The sequence below is a fragment of the Bos taurus genome, chromosome X (assembly GCF_002263795.3).
Source record: "Bos taurus isolate L1 Dominette 01449 registration number 42190680 breed Hereford chromosome X, ARS-UCD2.0, whole genome shotgun sequence".
In the NCBI taxonomy this organism is placed as follows: domain Eukaryota; kingdom Metazoa; phylum Chordata; class Mammalia; order Artiodactyla; family Bovidae; genus Bos; species Bos taurus.
Window position 1 is genome coordinate 4,488,746 of NC_037357.1, and position 20,215 is coordinate 4,508,960.

Below are 20,215 nucleotides of genomic sequence, written 5' to 3' on the forward strand. Positions count from 1 at the left end.
TATAACTACAAATAAACATATACTTAATAATATAACAATTACATTGTTAAAAATATTAACATCAGACTAGTAGATATACAGATATATTCGACTGTACAAAGAGTTTCTTCTCAAGAATCCATGAAACACATATTAAAACTGACTGTAGACTAGATCTCAAAGTAAACCTCAATCATCTCCAAAAACAGCACAGACCATGTTCTCCAATCATAATGTGAAACAGCTGGGAACAATAATTTCAAAACAAAAAATGCCCTAACTAGAACTTGAAACCTGTTCTCCAGGCTAACTACTGGATGAAAGAGAAAGTGAAATAAAATAAAGAAATCATGGTAGACTATTTAGAAAACAACAAAAATGGGAATATATACCAAAACTTAGTGTCTGTGTGTGTTAAGTCGCTCAGTCTTGTCCGACTCTTTGCGACCCCAAGCACTATAGTCCGCCAGGCTCCTCTGTCCATGGAATTCTCCAGACAAGAACACTGGAGTGGGTTGCCATCTCCTTCTCCAGGGGATCTTCCGGAACCAGGTCTCCTGCATTGCAGGCAGATGCTTTACCGTCTGAGCTACCTTTACCTTTACCGTCTGAGCCCACCAAAACTTCCAGGATGTGGCTAAAACCACACTCAGGAAAATCTGTGACATTAAAGAATTTTATTGTTAAAAAGCAAAGGGGAATTCCCTGGCAGTCACAGTGGTCAGGACTTGGTGTTTCACTGCCAGGGTTCAGGTTCAAACCCTGGTCAGGGAACTAAGATCCCACAAGCCACAGGGGAGCGGGGGATAGTAAATCTTAGGAAGGTAGGTGGAAGTTAATAAAGACATAATTTAATGAAAAAAAAATAGAAAAAATTCTGCCTTACTCATTATATAAAAATTAATTCCAGAAAAGTTAAAGCTTCATAAACTTAAAACTACAGTCATAAAAATACAATAGTAACTGATGGAAATGTTATACCTCAGCCCCAGATCTAGCATCTTACTTAAAAGAAAACACTAGAAACGATTCAACTATGGTATTCAGCTATTTAACACTATTTAATATTGTAGGTATTGGCCCATGCAATTAGACAGGAGAAAACAGATATAAAAAAAGAGTAAATATATGTGTATGTATAACTGACACACTTTGCTGCACAGCAGAAACTAGTACAACACTGTAAATCAACTACACTCTAATTTTAAAAACTAATTTAAAAATGAAAAAGTAAAGCTATCTCTGTATGAAGATTATATATGACGATATATATAGAAAACCCAAGAGAAGCAATGATAAACAATGTTAAAAACAAACAATATAACAAATCTGTAGGATAACAGGATATAAAGACGACAAAAATAAACCACCCTCTTACAAACAATAATCATAAGATATAAGGAAAGAGGAGCCCCATTGGTAACAGCAACAGCAAAAAGATAAACTACTTAGAAATAAATCTAACAACAAGGAATCTACAAGGTCTATGCAGAGAAAACTCTTAAAAACTGCTGAAAGACACAAACACAGTTTTCGATAAATATAAAGACACCTCTTTTTCTTGCATAAGATGACTCAACATTATAAAGATATCAAAATCACCTCCCAAGTTAATACTTATGTATAAGGGTGACACTCCAATTTGCTGGGGGAAAATATGGAGTTTTAAATAAATGCTGTTGGGACAACTAGATAGCCATTTGAAAAAATATGAAATTGGGTCCATATCTCACACTACACATCAGAATAACTCTAAATGGATCAGAGATTTCAATGCATAAAATTGAAACCATACAAGTATTAGAAGAGAACGTGAATGGGTGGGAAGAAATACTTTCTAATTATGACTCAAATCCAGAAGCAATAAAAGACTGATAAATTTGACCACTGCTGCTGCTGCTGCTGCTGAGGTGCTTCAGTCGTGTCCGACTCTGAGCGACCCCATAGACGGCAGCCCACCAGGCTCCGCCATCCCTGGGATTCTCCAGGCAAGAACAGTGGAGTGGGTTGCCATTTCCTTCTCCAATGCATGAAAGTGAAACGTGAAAGTGAAGTGGCTCAGTCGTGTCTGGCTCTCAGCGACCCCATGGACTGCAGCCTACCAGGCTCCTCCATCCATGGGATTCTCTGGGCAAGAGTACTGGAGTGGGGTGCCATTGCCTTCTCCAGCAATTAGAGGACAGACTATACAGGGACAGCATGAGGGAGTTTGGGGGATGATGGAATTGTCCTTCATCCTAATTGTGAGGGTGATTACACAAATCTATTCAAGTATTAAAAAGAAAAATCTCATAGGACTGTACATCCCCTAAAAAGTCAATGTTACCATAAGATCATTTAAACACATGAATAAATGAACACATAAAAATTTAAAAATAATAAGTTTGCAAAGAAAAAAAAATCACAATAAACAAAGTCAAATGACAAACTAGGAGAAAACGTCTGCAATTTACATCACAGATTAAGGCTAGAAAGCCATTTTTCTTTTTCCTTTTGCTATAAAGGACATTATCAGGACAACTGGAAGTCAAATAAAGTCTATAGATTAGATAACAGCATAACAGTGTTGATTTCCTGAATTTGATCACTATCCTGAAGTTAAATGTCCAGGTATTTTGGGAAATACACACTGAAGAATTTAGGGGTAAATGTGCATCATGTCTGCAATTGACCCCCAAATGGTTCAGAAAAAAAAAATAATATGCATATAGGTGAAGAGAAATAATAAAGCAAATGTGATACAATGCTAACATATGGGGACTCTGAGTAAAGGGGATATAGGTATTCTTCATTCTATTTCATAACTTTCCCGTTTTAACCCAGAAATTATTTCAAGTATTTCAAAATAAAAAGTAAAAGAAAAAAGAATACAGGAGCTGGCTTGACAGGATAACTACAGACCAAACTGGGACAGTTTGAGCATCAAGAAATAATAATAATGGCAATGTAGGATAACACATCAAATTAAAAAAATAAGTCCACAGCAATACAATACATGATAAAGTGTTAAAAACAATAAGTTAATATCCTTAATACATGAAGGGCTCTTGTAAAATCAGTAAGAAAATGAGGAACACACTAACAGGGAAAAAATAGGCAAATGATCTTAATAGACAACTTACAAAGAAAAAGAATAAGGGCCTATAAATCTACGAAGAGATGTTCTACCTCCCGGATGATGAAATAAAGGCAAAGTAAAATAATAATGAGAAATCATATGGCAATATTTTCTTAAAATAACCATTACTGATTAGGATTCAGGAAAATGAGCATTCCAGTCAGAGTGAAAACTGATACAACCTTTTCAGAGAGTAATTTGACAATGTTTATAAATTAATGTCATGAAGGAAACCATCAGGGAGGCATACAAAGATGTATATATCACAATGTACACTGCAGTATAATTCATAACAGCAAAATATTGGAAATAATGCCCAACATTGAAAAGAAGACAATAGACCTAGGAGTCTTGGGGCAATGGCTATGTACTACTTGGCTTAGAATTAGTTCAGCATTAAATGAACTGATGTGACCGCACTAGTGCGCATGATCTTTTTGAGGTAATGTTCCTCATCTGTGAAATGGGGATAAGATCCACTCTGCCTTCCTGCACTATGTATATAAATATTCTCCGGGCATGGTAGAGCCCTGAATAACTGAAAGATGAGATCAGAGTTCTTGTTTTGTGGGTAAATGTGCCTCTGGTGGGGGAGGTGGCACTTTCCCAGTGGGTGAGGGTTCAAAGGGGCTGAGGTTGTGACAGGGACTGACTCTACTCTGAGAGTACCCAGAATTTCAACAAAACTAAGAGCTGATTGTGGACAGTGGGGTAGGCCTGCCAGAAGAGAACTTTTAGCAGCTACTGGAGCCAGACTACAGGCTACCTATGAAGAGGACTGGAGCTCAGGGAAGACGAAGAGCTCATCTGTGTGTTTAAGAAACTGGAGGCTAAGATATCGGAGGGATAGGACGGGGAGAACACTTTCTCCCCCACAAATTCATCCAAAGAACATTTAAACGCTGAGAAAATTCCACAAAACAACTTCTGAATGCCGGCAGAGGACATCAGGCACCCAGAAAAGCAGCCCATTGTCTTCGAAAGGAGAGAGAAGAAATCCAGCTCCACCCACCAGAACACCACCACAAGCTTCCCTAACCAAGAAACCTTGAGAAGCCACCTGTACAAACCCACACACAGTGAGGAAACGTCACAATAAAGAGAACTCCACAAACTGCCAGAATACAGAAAGGACACCCCAAACTCAGCAATTTAAACAAGATGAAGAGACAGAGGAATACCCAGCAGGTAAAGGAACAGGATAAATGCCCACCAAACCAAACAAAAGACGAAGAGATAGGGAATCGACCTGACAAAGAATTCTGAATAATGATAGTGAAATTGATCCAAAATCTTGAAATCAAAATGGAATCACAGATAAATAGCCTGGAGACAAGGATTGAGAAGATGCAAGAAAGGTTTAACAAGGACCTAGAAGAAATAAAAAAGAGTCAATATATAATGAATAATGCAATAAATGAGATCAAAAACACTCTGGAGGCAACAAATAGTAGAATAACAGAGGCAGAAGATAGGATTAGTGAATTAGAAGATAGAATGGTAGAAATACATGAATCAGAGAGGAAAAAAGAAAAACGAATTAAAAGAAATGAGGACAATCTCAGAGACCTCCGGGACAGTGTTAAACGCTCCAACATTCGAATCATAGGGGTTCCAGAAGAAGAAGACAAAAAGAAAGACCATGAGAAAATACTTGAGGAGATAATAGTTGAAAACTTCCCTAAAATGGGGAAGGAAATAATCACTCAAGTCCAAGAAACCCAGAGAGTCCCAAACAGGATAAACCCAAGGCGAAACACCCCAAGACACATATTAATCAAATTAACAAAGATCAAACACAAAGAACAAATATTAAAAGCAGCAAGGGAAAAACAACAAATAACACACAAGGGAATTCCCATAAGGATAACAGCTGATCTTTCAATAGAAACTCTCCAAGCCAGGAGGGAATGGCAAGACATACTTAAAGTGATGAAAGAAAATAACCTACAGCCCAGATTATTGTACCCAGCAAGGATCTCATTCAAATATGAAGGAGAAATCAAAAGCTTTACAGACAAGCAAAAGCTGAGAGAATTCAGCACCACCAAACCAGCTCTCCAACAAATACTAAAGGATATTGTCTAGACAGGAAACACAAAAATGGTGTATAAATTCGAACCCAAAACAATAAAGTAAATGGCAACGGGACCATACTTATCAATAATTACCTTAAACGTAAATGGGTTGAATGCCCCAACCAAAAGACAAAGACTGGCTGAATGGATACAAAAACAAGACCCCTACATATGTTGTCTACAAGAGACCCACCTCAAAACAGGGGACACATACAGACTGAAAGTGAAGGGCTGGAAAAAGATTTTCCATGCAAATAGGGACCAAAAGAAAGCAGGAGGAGCAATACTCATATCAGATAAAATAGGCTTTAAAACAAAGGCTGTGAAAAGAGACAAAGACGGTCACTACATAATGATCAAAGGATCAATCCAAGAAGAAGATATAACAATTATAAATATATATGCACCCAACACGGGAGCACCGCGATATGTAAGACAAATGCTAACAAGTATGAAAGGAGAAATTAACAATAACACAATAATAGTGGGAACCTTTAATACCCCACTCACACCTATGGATAGATCAACTAAACAGAAAATTAACAAGGAAACACAAACTTTAAACGATACAATAGACCAGTTAGACCTAATTGATATCTATAGGACATTTCACCCCAAAACAATGAATTTCACCTTTTTCTCAAGTGCACACGGAACCTTCTCCAGGATAGATCACATCCTGGGCCATAAAGCTAGCCTTGGCAAATTCACAAAAATTGAAATCATTCCAAGCATCTTTTCTGACCACAAGGCAGTAAGATTAGATCTCAATTACAGGAGGAAAACTATTAAAAATTCCAACATATGGAGGCTGAACAACACGCTGCTGAATAACCAACAAATCACAGAAGAAATCAAAAAAGAAATCAAAATTTGCATAGAAACGAATGAAAATGAAAACACAACCACCCAAAACCTGTGGGACACGGTAAAAGCAGTCCTAAGAGGAAAGTTCATAGCAATACAGGCATACCTCAAGAAAGAAGAAAAAAGTCAAATAAATAACCTAACTCTACACCTAAAGCAACTAGAAAAGGAAGAAATGAAAAACCCCAGGGTTAGTAGAAGGAAAGAAATATTAAAAATTAGGGCAGAAATAAATGGAAAAGAAACAAAGGAGACCATAGCAAAAATCAACAAAGCCAAAAACTGGTTCTTTGAAAGGATAAATAAAACTGACAAACCATTAGCCAGACTCATCAAGAAACAAAGGGAGAAAAATCAAATCAATAAAATTAGAAATGAAAATGGAGAGATCACAACAGACAACACAGAAATACAAAGGATCATAAGAGACTACTATCAGCCATTATATGCCAATAAAATGGACAACGGGGAAGAAATGGACAAATTCTTAGAAAAGTACAACTTTCCAAAACTGAACCAGGAAGAAATAGAAAATCTTAACAGACCCATCACAAACACAGAAATTGAAACTGTAATCAAAAATCTTCCAGCAAACAAAAGCCCAGGTCCAGATGGCTTCACAGCTGAATTCTACCAAAAATTTAGAGAAGAGCTAACACCTATCCTGCTCAAACTCTTCCAGAAAATTGCAGAGGAAGGTAAACTTCCAAACTCATTCTATGAGGCCACCATCACCCTAACACCAAAACCTGACAAAGATGCCACAAAAAAAGAAAACTACAGGCCAATATCACTGACGAACATAGATGCAAAAATCCTTAACAAAATTCTAGCAATCAGAATCCAACAACACATTAAAAAGATCATACACCATGACCAAGTGGGCTTTATCCCAGGGATGCAAGGATTCTTCAATATTCGCAAATCAATCAATGTAATACACCACATTAACAAATTGAAAAATAAAAACCATATGATTATCTCAATAGATGGAGAGAAAGCCTTTGACAAAATTCAACATCCATTTATGATAAAAACTCTCCAGAAAGCAGGAATAGAAGGAACATACCTCAACATAATAAAAGCTATATATGACAAACCCACAGCAAACATTATCCTCAATGGTGAAAAATTGAAAGCATTTCCTCTAAAGTCAGGAACAAGACAAGGGTGCCCACTTTCACCATTACTATTCAACATAGTTTTGGAAGTTGTGGCCACAGCAATCAGAGCAGAAAAAGAAATAAAAGGAATCCAAATTGGAAAAGAAGAAGTAAAACTCTCACTGTTTGCAGACGACATGATCCTCTACATAGAAAACCCTAAAGACTCCACCAGAAAATTACTAGAACTAATCAATGACTATAGTAAAGTTGCAGGATATAAAATCAACACACAGAAATCCCTTGCATTCCTATACACTAATAATGAGAAAACAGAAAGAGAAATTAAGGAAACAATTCCATTCACCATTGCAACGAAAAGAATAAAATACTTAGGAATATATCTACCTAAAGAAACTAAAGACCTATATATAGAAAACGATAAAACACTGGTGAAAGAAATCAAAGAGGACACTAATAGATGGAGAAATATACCATGTTGATGGATTGGAAGAATCCATATAGTGAAAGTGAGTACACTACCCAAAGCAATTTATAGATTCAATGCAATCCCTATCAAGCCACAAATGGTATTCTTCACAGAGCTAGAACAAATAATTTCACAATTTGTATGGAAATACAAAAAACTTCGAATAGCCAAAACTTTCTTGAGAAAGAAGACTGGAACTGAAGGAATCAACCTGCCTGACTTCAGGCTCTACTACAAAGCCACAGCCATCAAGACAGTATGCTATGGGCACAAAGACAGAAATATAGATCAATGGAACAAAATAGAAAGCCCAGAGATAAATCCACGCACATATGGACACCTTATCTTTGACAAAGGAGGCAAGAATATACAATGGATTAAAGACAATCTTTTTAACAAGTGGTGCTGGGAAAACTGGTCAACCACTTGTAAAAGAATGAAACTAGACCACTTTCTAACACCATACACAAAAATAAACTCAAAATAGATTAAAGATCTAAACGTAAGACCAGAAACTATAAAACTCCTAGAGGAGAACATAGGCAAAACACTCTCCGACATACATCACAGCAGGATCCTCTATGACCCACCTCCCAGGATATTGGAAATAAAAGCAAAAATAAACAAATGGGACCTATTTAAACTTAAAAGCTTCTGCACAACAAAGGAAACTATAAGCAAGGTGAAAAGACAGCCTTCAGAATGGGAGAAAATAATAGCAAATGAAGCAACTGACAAACAACTAATCTCAAAAATATACAAGCAACTCCTACAGCTCAACTCCAGAAAAATAAATGACCCAATCAAGAAATGGGCCAAAGAACTAAATAGACATTTCCCAAAAGAAGACATACAGATGGCTAACAAACACATGAAAAGGTGCTCAACATCACTCATTATCAGAGAAATGCAAATCAAAACCACTATGAGGTACCATTTCACGCCAGTCAGAATGGCTGCGATCCAAAAGTCTACAAGCAATAAATGCTGGAGAGGGTGTGGAGAAAAGGGAACCCTCTTACACTGTTGGTGGGAATGCAAACTAGTACAGCCACTATGGAGAACAGTGTGGAGATTCCTTAAAAAACTGGAAATAGAACTGCCTTATGATCCAGCAATCCCACTGCTGGGCATACACACTGAGGAAACCAGAAGGGAAAGAGACACGTGTACCCCAATGTTCATCACAGCACTGTTTATAATAGCCAGGACATGGAAGCAACCTAGATGTCCATCAGCAGATGAATGGATAAGAAAGCAGTGGTACATATACACAATGGAGTATTACTCAGCCATTAAAAAGAATACATTTGAATCAGTTCTAATGAGGTGGATGAAACTGGAACCTATTATACAGAGTGAAGTAAGCCAGAAAGAAAAACACCAATACAGTATACTAACGCATATATATGGAATTTAGAAAGATGGTAACAATAACCCTGTGTACGAGACAGCAAAAGAGACACTGATGTATAGAACAGTCTTTTGGACTCTGTGGGAGAGGGTGAGGGTGAGATGATTTGGGAGAATGGCATTGAAATATGTATAATATCATATATGAAATGAGTCGCCAGTCCAGGTTCGATGCATGATACAGGATGCTTGGGGCTGGTGCACTGGGACGACCCAGAGGGATGGTATGGGGAGGGAGGAGGGAGGAGGGTTCAGAGATGGGGAACACGTGTATGCCTGTGGCAGATTCATTTCGATATATGGCAGAACCAATACAATACTGTAAAGTTTAAAAATAAAATAAAAAATAAAAAAAAAGAAAAAAATAATATTATATATGTTAGTTAGATCTCCTAACAATGGTGGGCATTTTACACGTTAAGCTTCATTTAATTCAAAAGAAAATGTAAGAGGAACGTGTTGTCAATATTCCCATTTTACAGATGAGGAAACTGAGGCACAGAGGCAGTAATGCAGTTACAAGAAGTGAAACGGATGATGTCTTTGAGACTGTATTTATCTACACTCAATAAACTTTGTGGAAAAGGGCATTGTCTATCTAGGTTGTTGGAGAAAAAAAACTCAATTTCAACTCTCTCTTCTAAAAAAGAAATGAAGTATTTTACTTAGATCTACTAAGTAACATCCTGGATGTGTCATATGCTCTGTTTCATTTAATTAAAAAGAAAAAGAGCACTCCCATTGTGTAGATGAGTAAACTGAGTCACAGAGGGATTAAGGAAGTGACTAATAAGTGAAAGAGATGCTTTATGGTGAGCGTATTTATGAACAGAGTAAAATTTGCAGAAATGGCACTGCCTGTACATTGTTGATGAAAAAAGCTCAATGTCAACTCCATCTATTAGGAAAAAAACAAAATTATGTGTGACACTTAGATCTACCAAGCAAAGTCTGTCTTGTTTTACCTGTTTGCCTGCATTTAATTCAAAAGAAAAACTACACAGAAGGTGTAATCAACGTTCCCATTTTATAGATGAGGAAACTGAGGCCCAGAGGTATTAATGAAGTAACTAGAAAGTGAAAGAGATGCTTTTTGGTGAGTGTACAGTCTATACTTAGGAAACTTTGTGGGAAGGTGCATTGTCGGTCCAGATCATTGGGGAAAAATCTAGATTTCAACTCATTCTTCCCCCCAAAAAAACAAACAAACAAAATTAAGTGTGTTACTTCGACTGCTAAGCAATGTCCTCGGTGTTTAGAAGGTCCGCTTCATTTAATTGAAAACAAAATCTATGAGGAAATTGTTATCAATATTCCCATTTATACTTCAGGAAGCTGAGGCATTAATGAAATTGTTAGTAAGTAAGAGAGATGCTTTTGCTAACCGTATTTATCTATAGTTAATAAACTTTATGGGTAAGGCCTCATCTATCTAGAATGTTTAGGGGAAAAACTTGATTTCAATTCTATTAAAAAAAAAACAATTAAGTATGTTACTTAACTCTACTAAGCATGTCCTCAGTGTTTTACATGCTCTGCTTCATTTATTTTTTTAATTTAAATTTATTTATTTGATTTGAGGCTAATTGCTTTACCAAAAAAATGCACGAGGAAGCTGTTATTAACATTCCCATTTTATAGATGAGGAAACTGAGACACATAGATAATACTGTCGTTACTAGTTAGGGAAATACATGCTTTTTGTTGAGCGTGTTTATCTATTTAGTAAACTGTGTGGGAAAGGGCATTGTCTGGCTAGAATGTTGGGGAAAAAACCCAATTTCAATTCTCTGTATTAAAAAAAAAATTAAGTGAGTTGCTTAGATCTTCTAAACAATGTCCTGGTTGTTTTGCATGCTTCTCTTCATTTAATCAAAAAGAAAATCTACAAGTAAAGTGTTATCAGCATTCCCATTTTATATATGAGGAAACTGAGGTGCAGAGGCTTTAAGAAAGTAATTAGTAGGTGAAAGATGATGTATCGGTGAGCCTATTTATCTATACTTAATAAACTTTGTTGACAAGGGCATTGTCTGTTAGATTTTTGGGGAAAAAAACTAAATTTCAATTCTCTTTTAAAAAATTGAGTATGTTACTTAACTCTACTAAGCATGCCCTGTGTATTTTACATGCTCTGTTTCATTTAATGAAAAACAAGAATCAGTAAGGTAAACGAAAATCTACAAGGCTGTGGGGTAAAAATAAAGATTTTAACACTCTTAAAAGAAAAAAACCAATATTATGTATGTTAGTTAGATCTCCTAAGCAATGGTGGGTGTTTTAGACATTAAGCTTCATTTAATTCAAAAGAAAATCTACGAGGAAGGTGTTGTGTTGTCAATACTCCCATTTTACAGATGAGGAAACTGAGGCACAGAGGCAGTAATGATGTTACAAGAAGTGAAATGGATGATGTCTTTGATAGTGTATTTATCTACACTCAATAAAGTTTGTGGAAAAGGGCACTGTCTATCTATATTGTTGGAGACAAAATTGCTATTTCCACTCTCTCTTCTAAAAAAAGAAATGAAATCTTTTTCTTAGATCTACTAAATAACATCCTGGATGTGTCACGTGGTCTGTTTCATTTAATTAAAAAAAAAAAAAAAACAGAGCAGACCAGTTTTATAGATGAGTAAACTGAGGCACAGTGGCATTAAGGAAGTGACTGATAAGTGAAAGAGATGCTTTATGGTAAGTGTACTTATGGACACAGTAAAATTTGCAGAAATGGCACTATCTGTAGGTTGTTGGTGAAAAAAGCTCAATGTCAACTCAATCTATTAGGAAAAAAACAAAATTAGGTATGATACTTAGATCTACCAAGCAAAGTCTGTCTTCTTTTAGCTGCTTGCCTGCATTTAATTCAAAAGAAAAACTACACAGAAGGTGGAATCAACGTTCCCGTTTTATAGATGAGGAAACTGAGGCCCAGGGGTATTCATGAAGTTACTAGAAAGTGAAAGAGATGCTTTTTGGGAGTGTACAGATCTATACTTAGGAAACTTTGTGGGAAAGTGCATTGTCAGTCCAGATTATTGGGGAAAAATCTAGATTTCAACTCATTCTTCTGAAAGAAAAAACAAAATTAAGCATGTTACTTAGACTGCTAAGCAATGTCCTCGGTGTTTTAGACAGTCTGCTTCATTCAATTGAAAACAAAATCTACAAGGAAATTGTTGTCAGTATTCCCATTTATACTTCAGGAAGCTGAGGCATTAATGAAATTGTTAGTAAGTGAGAGAGATACTTTTGCTAACCATATTTATCTATATTTAGTAAACTTTGTGGGTAAGGCCTCATCTATCTAGAATGTTTAGGGGGAAAACTTGATTTTAATTCTATTAAAAAAAAAAACCAAATTAAGTATGTTACTTATCTCTACTAAGCATGTCCTCAGTGTTTTACATGCTCTGCTTCATTTATTTTTTTAATTTCAATTTATTTATTTAGATTTGAAGCTTTATTTACAAAGAAAATGCACGAGGAAGGTGTTATCAACATTCCCATTTTATAGATGAGGAAACTGAGAGAGACATTACTGTCATTACTAGTTAGGGAAATACATGCTTTTTGTTGAGCGTGTTTATGTATTTAATAAACTGTGTGGGAAAGGACATTGTCTGGCTAGACTGTTGGGGGAAAAAACCCAATTTCAATTCTCTGTACTAAAAAAAAAATTAAGTGAGTTGCTTAGATCTTCTAAGCAATGTGATGGTTGTTTTGCACTCTCGTGTTCATTTAATCAAAAAGAAAATCGATGAGTAAAGTGTTATCAACATTCCCATTTTATATATGAGGAAACTTAGGCGCAGAGGCTTTAAGAAAGTAATGAGTAGGTGAAAGATGATGTATCAGTGAGCCTATTTATCTGTACTTAATAAACTTTGTTGATAAGGGCATTTCGTTAGATATTTGGGAAAAAAACTCAATTTCAATTCTCATAAAAAAATTGAGTATGTTACTTAACTCTACTCAGCATGTCCTATGTATTTTACATGCTCTGTTTTTTCATTTAATGAAAAATAAGAATCCATAAGATAAAAGAAAATCTACAAGGCTGTGGGGTAGAAATAAAGTTTTTAACACTGTTAAAAGAAAAAGAAAAAAAAAACAACCAATATATTGTGTGTTAGTTAGATCTCCTAAGCAATGGAGGCTATTTTACATGTTAAGCTTCATTTAATTAAAAAGAAAATCTATGAGGAAGGAGTTGTCAATATTCCCATTTTACAGATGAGGAAACTGAGGCACAGAGGCAGTAAGTCAGTTACAAGAAGTAAAACGGATGATGTCTTTGAGAGTGTATTTATCTACACTCAGTAATACCGGGGTCCAGCCCCATCAGGATCTAGGGATACCCTCAGGATGAACGGCGTCGGCGAGAGAGATGAAAGTAAAAGGAGAGAGAAAGAGGCTGATATTCTTTGGCGCCCAATATGGGGCAAAGATTCAGAGCACCTTTGCTCTGGAGTGAAGACGCAGAGCACCTTTTCGATGGGGTCTTAGAAGCCTGGGCAGAAAAGTGAACTCAGAGAGCCTCTGTGCTCCAGGGAATCAGCCTGAAAAAAAGAGATAGAGAGAGAAAGAGAGAGAAAGAGAGAGAAAGAAAGAGAGAAAGAATGACACGGGGAGGCCAAGCTCTGATGAAGCCAGGTCTGCAGCTTTATTTTTAAAGGGAGCTTTTATGCCCTGAGTCACACATTTCCAGACATGAAAGATACAAAGTCATGTAGAGTCAGCTCAACATTAGAGCAGTTTGACCTTCATTGGCACCAGGATGTTTTCTGCATACCTTTTCATTTACAAGGGTCTTTGTGTTATGTACATTATCTTTTGGCCCAGAGGCCTATTAACATTTTGTGACTCTTTCTTGATAAAGGTTTGTCAACCAGAAAACCTGCTTTCCCTTTATCTTTCCGGTCTGCAGTCCCCCTCAGGAAACAGAGCTACATTCTTATGGAGCAAAGGTGCAGTGTGTTACAACAAAGAAAGAACATATTAACTCAAGGGTCTTATGTTGTTCATTCCAAGGCTACTGCTTGTTTTTCTTGCATACCAACTACACTAGCTAATGCACTCCCAGGCGCACATTGGGTAAAGACCAGGAAACTCAGTAACAAACATTGCCTCAACATTGCTGTATTGTTTAATAAAGCTTTTTTAGCGCTCGAAGGTTATGCTTGGGGTGTTGTGAACAATCATGTGTGTTACTTACAAGAGTGTGGATAAACCTGCCAAGCAAACTAAAATACTAACAGAGGGGTTAAAGTTAAAATACTCCTTTTAAGACCAGGACACTTATCAACTAGATCCTTAAGTTGATTTTCTTCAGAGAAAGGTGGTCGGAGTTAGCACCCTGTTAATGTCAGAAGAGTTGGTGAAAAGCATAATATAGTAAACGGTAGACAGACAGACTTTGGTTTCGGGGTCGATGCTCGAGCAGGTCCAGGGAGTCCCTCGAGTCCTGATCCGCCTTGCCTGTCAGGTCTCCTCCGCGTGACCTTGTCATGGGTGGGATTTCCTGTGTTGGCTCCCGACACAATAAACATTGTGGGAAAAGGCACTGTCTATCTAGATTGTTGGAGGAAAAAACTCAATTTCAACTCTCTCTTCTAAAAAAAAGAAATGAAGTATTTCACTTAGATCTACTAAGTAACATCCTGGATGTGTCATATGCTCTGTTTCATTTAATTAAAAACAAAGAGCACTCCCATTTTGTAGATGAGTAAACTGAGGCACAGAGGCATTAAGGAAGTGACTATTAAGTGAACGAGATGCTTTATGGTGAGCGTATTTATGGACACAGTAAAATTTGCAGAAATGGCACTGTCCATAGATTGTTGGTGAAAAAACCTCAATGTCAACTCCATCTATTAGAAAAAAAAAAAAAACTAGGTATGATACTTAGATCTACCAAGCAAAGTCTGTCTTCTTTTACCTGCTTGCCTGCATTTAATTCAAAGAAAAACTACACAGAAGGTGTAATAAATGTTGCCATTTTATAGATGAGGAAACTGAGGCCCAGAGGTATTAATGAAGTAACTAGAAAGTGAAAAAGATGCTTTTTGGTGAGTGTACAGATCTATATTTAGGAAACTTTGTGGGAAAGTGCATTGTCGGTCCAGAATATTGGGGGGAAATCTCGATTTCAGCCCATTCTTCTGAATGGAAAACAACAACAACAACAACAACGTTAAGTGTGTTACTTAGACTGCTAAGCAATGTCGTCGGTGTTTTCGATGATCTGCTTCATTTAATTGAAAACAAAATCTACGAGGAAATTGTTGTCAATATTCCAATTTATACTTCAGGAAGCTTAATGAAGCTTATACTTCAGGGATTAATGAAATTGCTAGTAAGTGAGAGAGATGCTTTTGCTAACCGTATTTATCTATATTTAGTAAACTTTGTGGGAAAGGGCATTGTCTATCTAGAATGTTTGGGGGAAAAACTTGATTTCTATTCTATTAAACAAAAAAACCCAAATGAAGTATGTTACTCTACTAAGCATGTCCTCAGGGTTTTACATGCTCGCCTTAATTTAAGTAGAAAGAAAATGCACGAGGAAGGTGTTATCAGCATTCCCATTTTATAGAGGAGGAAATTGAGACACAGAGACATTACTGTCGTTACTAGTTAGGGAAATACGTGCTTTTTGTTGAGCGTGTTTATCTATTTAGTAAACTGTGTGGGAAAGGGTATTGTCTGGCTAGATTGTTGGAGGAAAATCCCAATTTCAATTGTCTGTATTAAAAAAAAAATTTGAGTTGCTTAGATCTTCTCAGCAATGTCCTGGTTGTTTTGCACGGTTCTCTTCATTTAATCAAAAAGAAAATCAACAAGTAAAGTGTTATCAACATTCCCATTTTATATTTGAGGGAACTGAGTCGCAGAGGCTTTAAGCAAGTAATTAGCAGATGAAAGATGATGTATGGGTGAGCCTACTTATCTATAGTTAATAAACGTTGTTGACAAGGGCATTGTCTGTTCGATTTTGGGGGAAAAGAACTCAATTTCAATTCTCTTAAAAAAATTAAGTATGTTACATAACTCTACTAAGCATGTCCTGTGTATTTTACATGCTCTGTATCATTTAATGAAAAACAAGAATCAGTAAGGACAAAGAAAATCTATGGTCTTAAGATTACTTACGGTCTTCTCTGGTGGTCCGGTGGTTAAGAATCCACTTTCCAACGCAGGGGATGCAGGTTTGATCTCTGGTCAGGTAACTAAGATCCTGCATGGCTCGGAGCTACTTAGCACATGTGGCCACAACTACAGAGCCCGTGTGCCTTTATGAATTATCCCACATGCCGCAACTAAGACCTGACATAGCCAAATAAATAAATAAATAAGTAACTATTTTTTAAAAGATTACTTCACAGTCATGAATCATGTGCACAGTATCCACCAACGGCCAATAAGAGGCCAGTAACTGTCCTGAGCTGACTAAGACACTGGGGCTCCCTGGTTCACCTCCAGATTCACCAACAAAGGTGAAATCCAGGGCCATCACCATGCAGACTCTAGTGGGACTCTGCCAGGTTCCTCATAATCTGCTTCCTGACCCCAGATTAGAGTTCCTTAGCGGGGATAGCCCATGAATCTCCCTTGAGGCCCTGGGATTGAGTGAGTAGACCCAGAGATGTCTTTGGGAAAGCCCTTGCCCAGATTGTCCAGAAGAGGGCACCTGAATACCATTTGTATGTTATTCTTTCCGTTGGTCTGTGCTGTGCTGAGTTGCTCAGTCCGGCCCTTTCCGAGCCCCCCAGGCTCCTATGTCCATGGGGATCCTCCAGGCTAGAATACTGGAGTGGGTTGCCATGCCCTCCCCCAGGGGATCTTCCCAACCAGGGATCAAACCCAGCCTCCCACATTGCAGATGGATTCTTTACCATCTGAGCAACCAGGGAAGCCCATGAATATTGGTATGGGCAGCCTATCCCTTCTCCAGGTTATCTTCCTGATCTAGAAATTGGTCTTGGGTCTTCTGCACTGCAGGTGGATTTCTATTACCAACTGAGCTACCAGGGAAGGCCCAACTTTTGCCACTTCTTCAGTAACTTTTTTTTAATTCTGTGGCCAGGAAGAGGGGAAAATTCTGGTTTGGGGCCTGCTGTGGCACCAGAGGTTCATAGCAGTTGATCTGATGGGTTATGTGGGATTCAGGCAAGTGAGCAGAACTGAGGCCAGTCTCCAGCATCAGCAGTATTCATAGCTCTGGAGTGCGTGTGCTCATCAGTGAGGGGCCATGCAAATCCTCCTTCTTTCTTGGCTGCCTGGCATTGACCCTAGTGAGGGAGAGCTCAAGACACATCGGTCCTTGTGGCACTGAGAAAATTCTCCCCGCTTCTGGGAAGCAGTGGGCTCTTTTTATCCCTCTACTTCTTTGTTCTGTCTGCTGTATTAGTGTCTTCATCATCTTCGTGGTAGCAAATGTTTATTGAACACCTACAGCTTGCCAGGTTTTCTTCTGAGTGCTCCACGTGAATCTCTTCATCTCCTTTTCAGCTCTATGAACTAACTACAATTAAGATCCCATTGTACGGATGAGGTTCAGAAAGCTGAACCAATCTGTTCAAAGTCACAGAGCCAGTCCATTGCAGAGCTCTGATTTGATTCTGAGTCCAGAGTTGGTCTTCTTCCTATGAAGCCAGCTGTCTCTCACACTTCCTCCTCCCCACCCACATGCCTCTCCCTCTCCAGGTCGGCTCAGCGGCATAGTCTCTGTGTGGGTCCCGGGTTTGCGTGCTGTCCTCCAGGCAGTGAGCTCAGAGATGGCACTTAGCCAAGCACTTCCCTTTCTTTGTTGGGACGGAGGCATTGTCTTAACAGGAGAAACCAGCCACTCCATATACAAGCACCATGGTTAAGGGCAGGGGCCCCAAACCTTGGAGATTTCATACACTAGTAATATTAGTAAAATAAAACTGGGTTTGGACAGAAGTCATAATCTTTTCATTTTACCAATTAAGACCTTGTCATTCTCCTCTGCCTACTAATATTAATAGAGAAATAATATCTAAAGCTTATAGAGAAAGATTAGCATGTACCATATACTATTCTCAATCTTTCAATGAATTACCTGATATTATCCTCACAAAAATCATATTCAGTAGGCATTGTCGTTTTCCCCATTTTGGAGGCAAGGAAATTGACAAAAAGAAACGTTTTGTAACTTACTCCTGACTCTGCTGAAAACCATTATAGTATATTGTCTCTCGTGTGTGTTTGATAAAAGATATTTTTAAAAGAAACCATCAAAGGACTTCCCTGGTGGTCCAATGGTTAAGACTCTACACTTCCACTGCAGGGGGCATGGGTTCAATTCCTGGTTGGGGAGCTAAGATCCTGAGTGCCACAGGGTGTGGCAAAAAAAAAAAAAAAAGAAGAAGAAGAAGAAAAGAAAAAAATTAACCATGAAGCACAGCCAGAGGCCCTGATCTCAGAATTTAGGAATAACCAACTAAAAGCACAGATGGTTCAGGGTTTGTCTTGGGAAAAGCAAATGCTGTCTCTCTCTCTTTCTCTCTCTCTCTCTCTTTTTGCAGTTTAATGTGAAAGTACTAATATGTGCTTTGAGAAGTAAACGTCTAGATAAATACTGAGACCTAAACCCAGTGACTGGCACATAAGAACACAGTACATACCAGCTGCAACGTTTATCATTGTAATTCCTTGTGGCACAACCCTGCAAACCAACCTCTTGCTGGGAGGAAACTGACCAAGGCAACTCTAGAGACTTCCTGTTACTGAGGTCAGGTAAGTTTCTGTAACTGACGACACCCTCCTTCCCTCAGCTGTCTCCAATTTCCCCTCCTTGAATGAACTGAAGCAGAGGAGTTTTACTTCCCATTGATTGATATTGCTGTTGCCATCAGTTCTGTTTAATTGCTCAGTCGAGTCGGACTCGTTGCAATTCACGGACTGCCGTAACCGGGCTTCCCTGTCCATCAAGAACTCCTGGGGCTTGCTCAAATTCATGTCCATCAAGTCGGTGATGTCCCCTTCTCCTCCTGCCTTCAATCTTTCCCAGCATCAGGGTCTTTCCAATGAGTCAATTCTTCCCATCGGGTGGCCAAAGTATTGGAGCTTCAGCTTCAGCATCAGTCCTTCCAATGAATATTGAGGACTGATTTCCTTTAAGATTGACTGGTTTGACCTCTTTGCTGTCCAAGGGATTCTCAAGAGTCTTCTCCAACATCACAGTTCAAAAGCATCAATTCTTCATTACTCAGCTTTCTTCACAGGCCAACTGTCACATCCACATATGACTACTGGAAAAACCAGAGCTTTGACTAGATAGGTCTTTGGCAGCAAAGTAATGCCTCTGCTTTTTAATATGCTGTCTAGGTTGGTCAGCGCTTTTCTTCCAAGGAGGAAGCGTCTTTTAATTTCATGGCTGAAGTTACTATCTGCAGTGGTTTTGGAGCCCCAAAAGATAAGTTTGTTACTGTTTCCATTGTTTCCCCATCTATGTGCCATGAAGTGATGGCATGCTCTTCCTTTTTTGATTGTTGAGTTTTAAGCCAGCTTTTTCACTCTCCTCTTTGACTTTCATCAAGTGGTCTTTAGTTCCTCTTCACTTTCAGCCATAGGGGTGGTCATCTGCATATTTGAGGTTATTGATATTTCTCCTGGCAATCTTGATTCCAGCTTGTGATTCATCCAGCCTGGCATTTCGCAGGATGTACTCTGCATATAAGTGAAATAAACAGGGTGACAATCTACTCGTTTCCCAATTTGGAACCAGTTTATTGTTCCATGTCTGGTTCTAACTGTTGCTTCTTAATCTGCCTACAGATGTCTCAGGAAGCAGGTAAGGTGGTCTGATATTCCCATCTCTCGAAGAATTTCCCACAGTTTGATGTGATCCACACAGTCAAAGGCTTTGGCATAGTCAATAAAGCAGAAGTAGATGTTTGTCTGGAATCCGCTTGCTTTTTCTATGATCCCACGGATGTCGGCAATTTGATCTCTAGTTCCTCTGCCTTTTCTAAATCCAGCGTGAACATCTGGAGGTTCTCAGTTCACATACGGTTGAAGCCTAACTTGGGGAATTTTGAGAAATACATTGCTAGCATGTGAGATGAGTGCAACTGAGTGGTAGTTGGAACACTCTTTTGCATTGCCTTTCTTGTTGAGGGATTGAATCTCCTCTCTG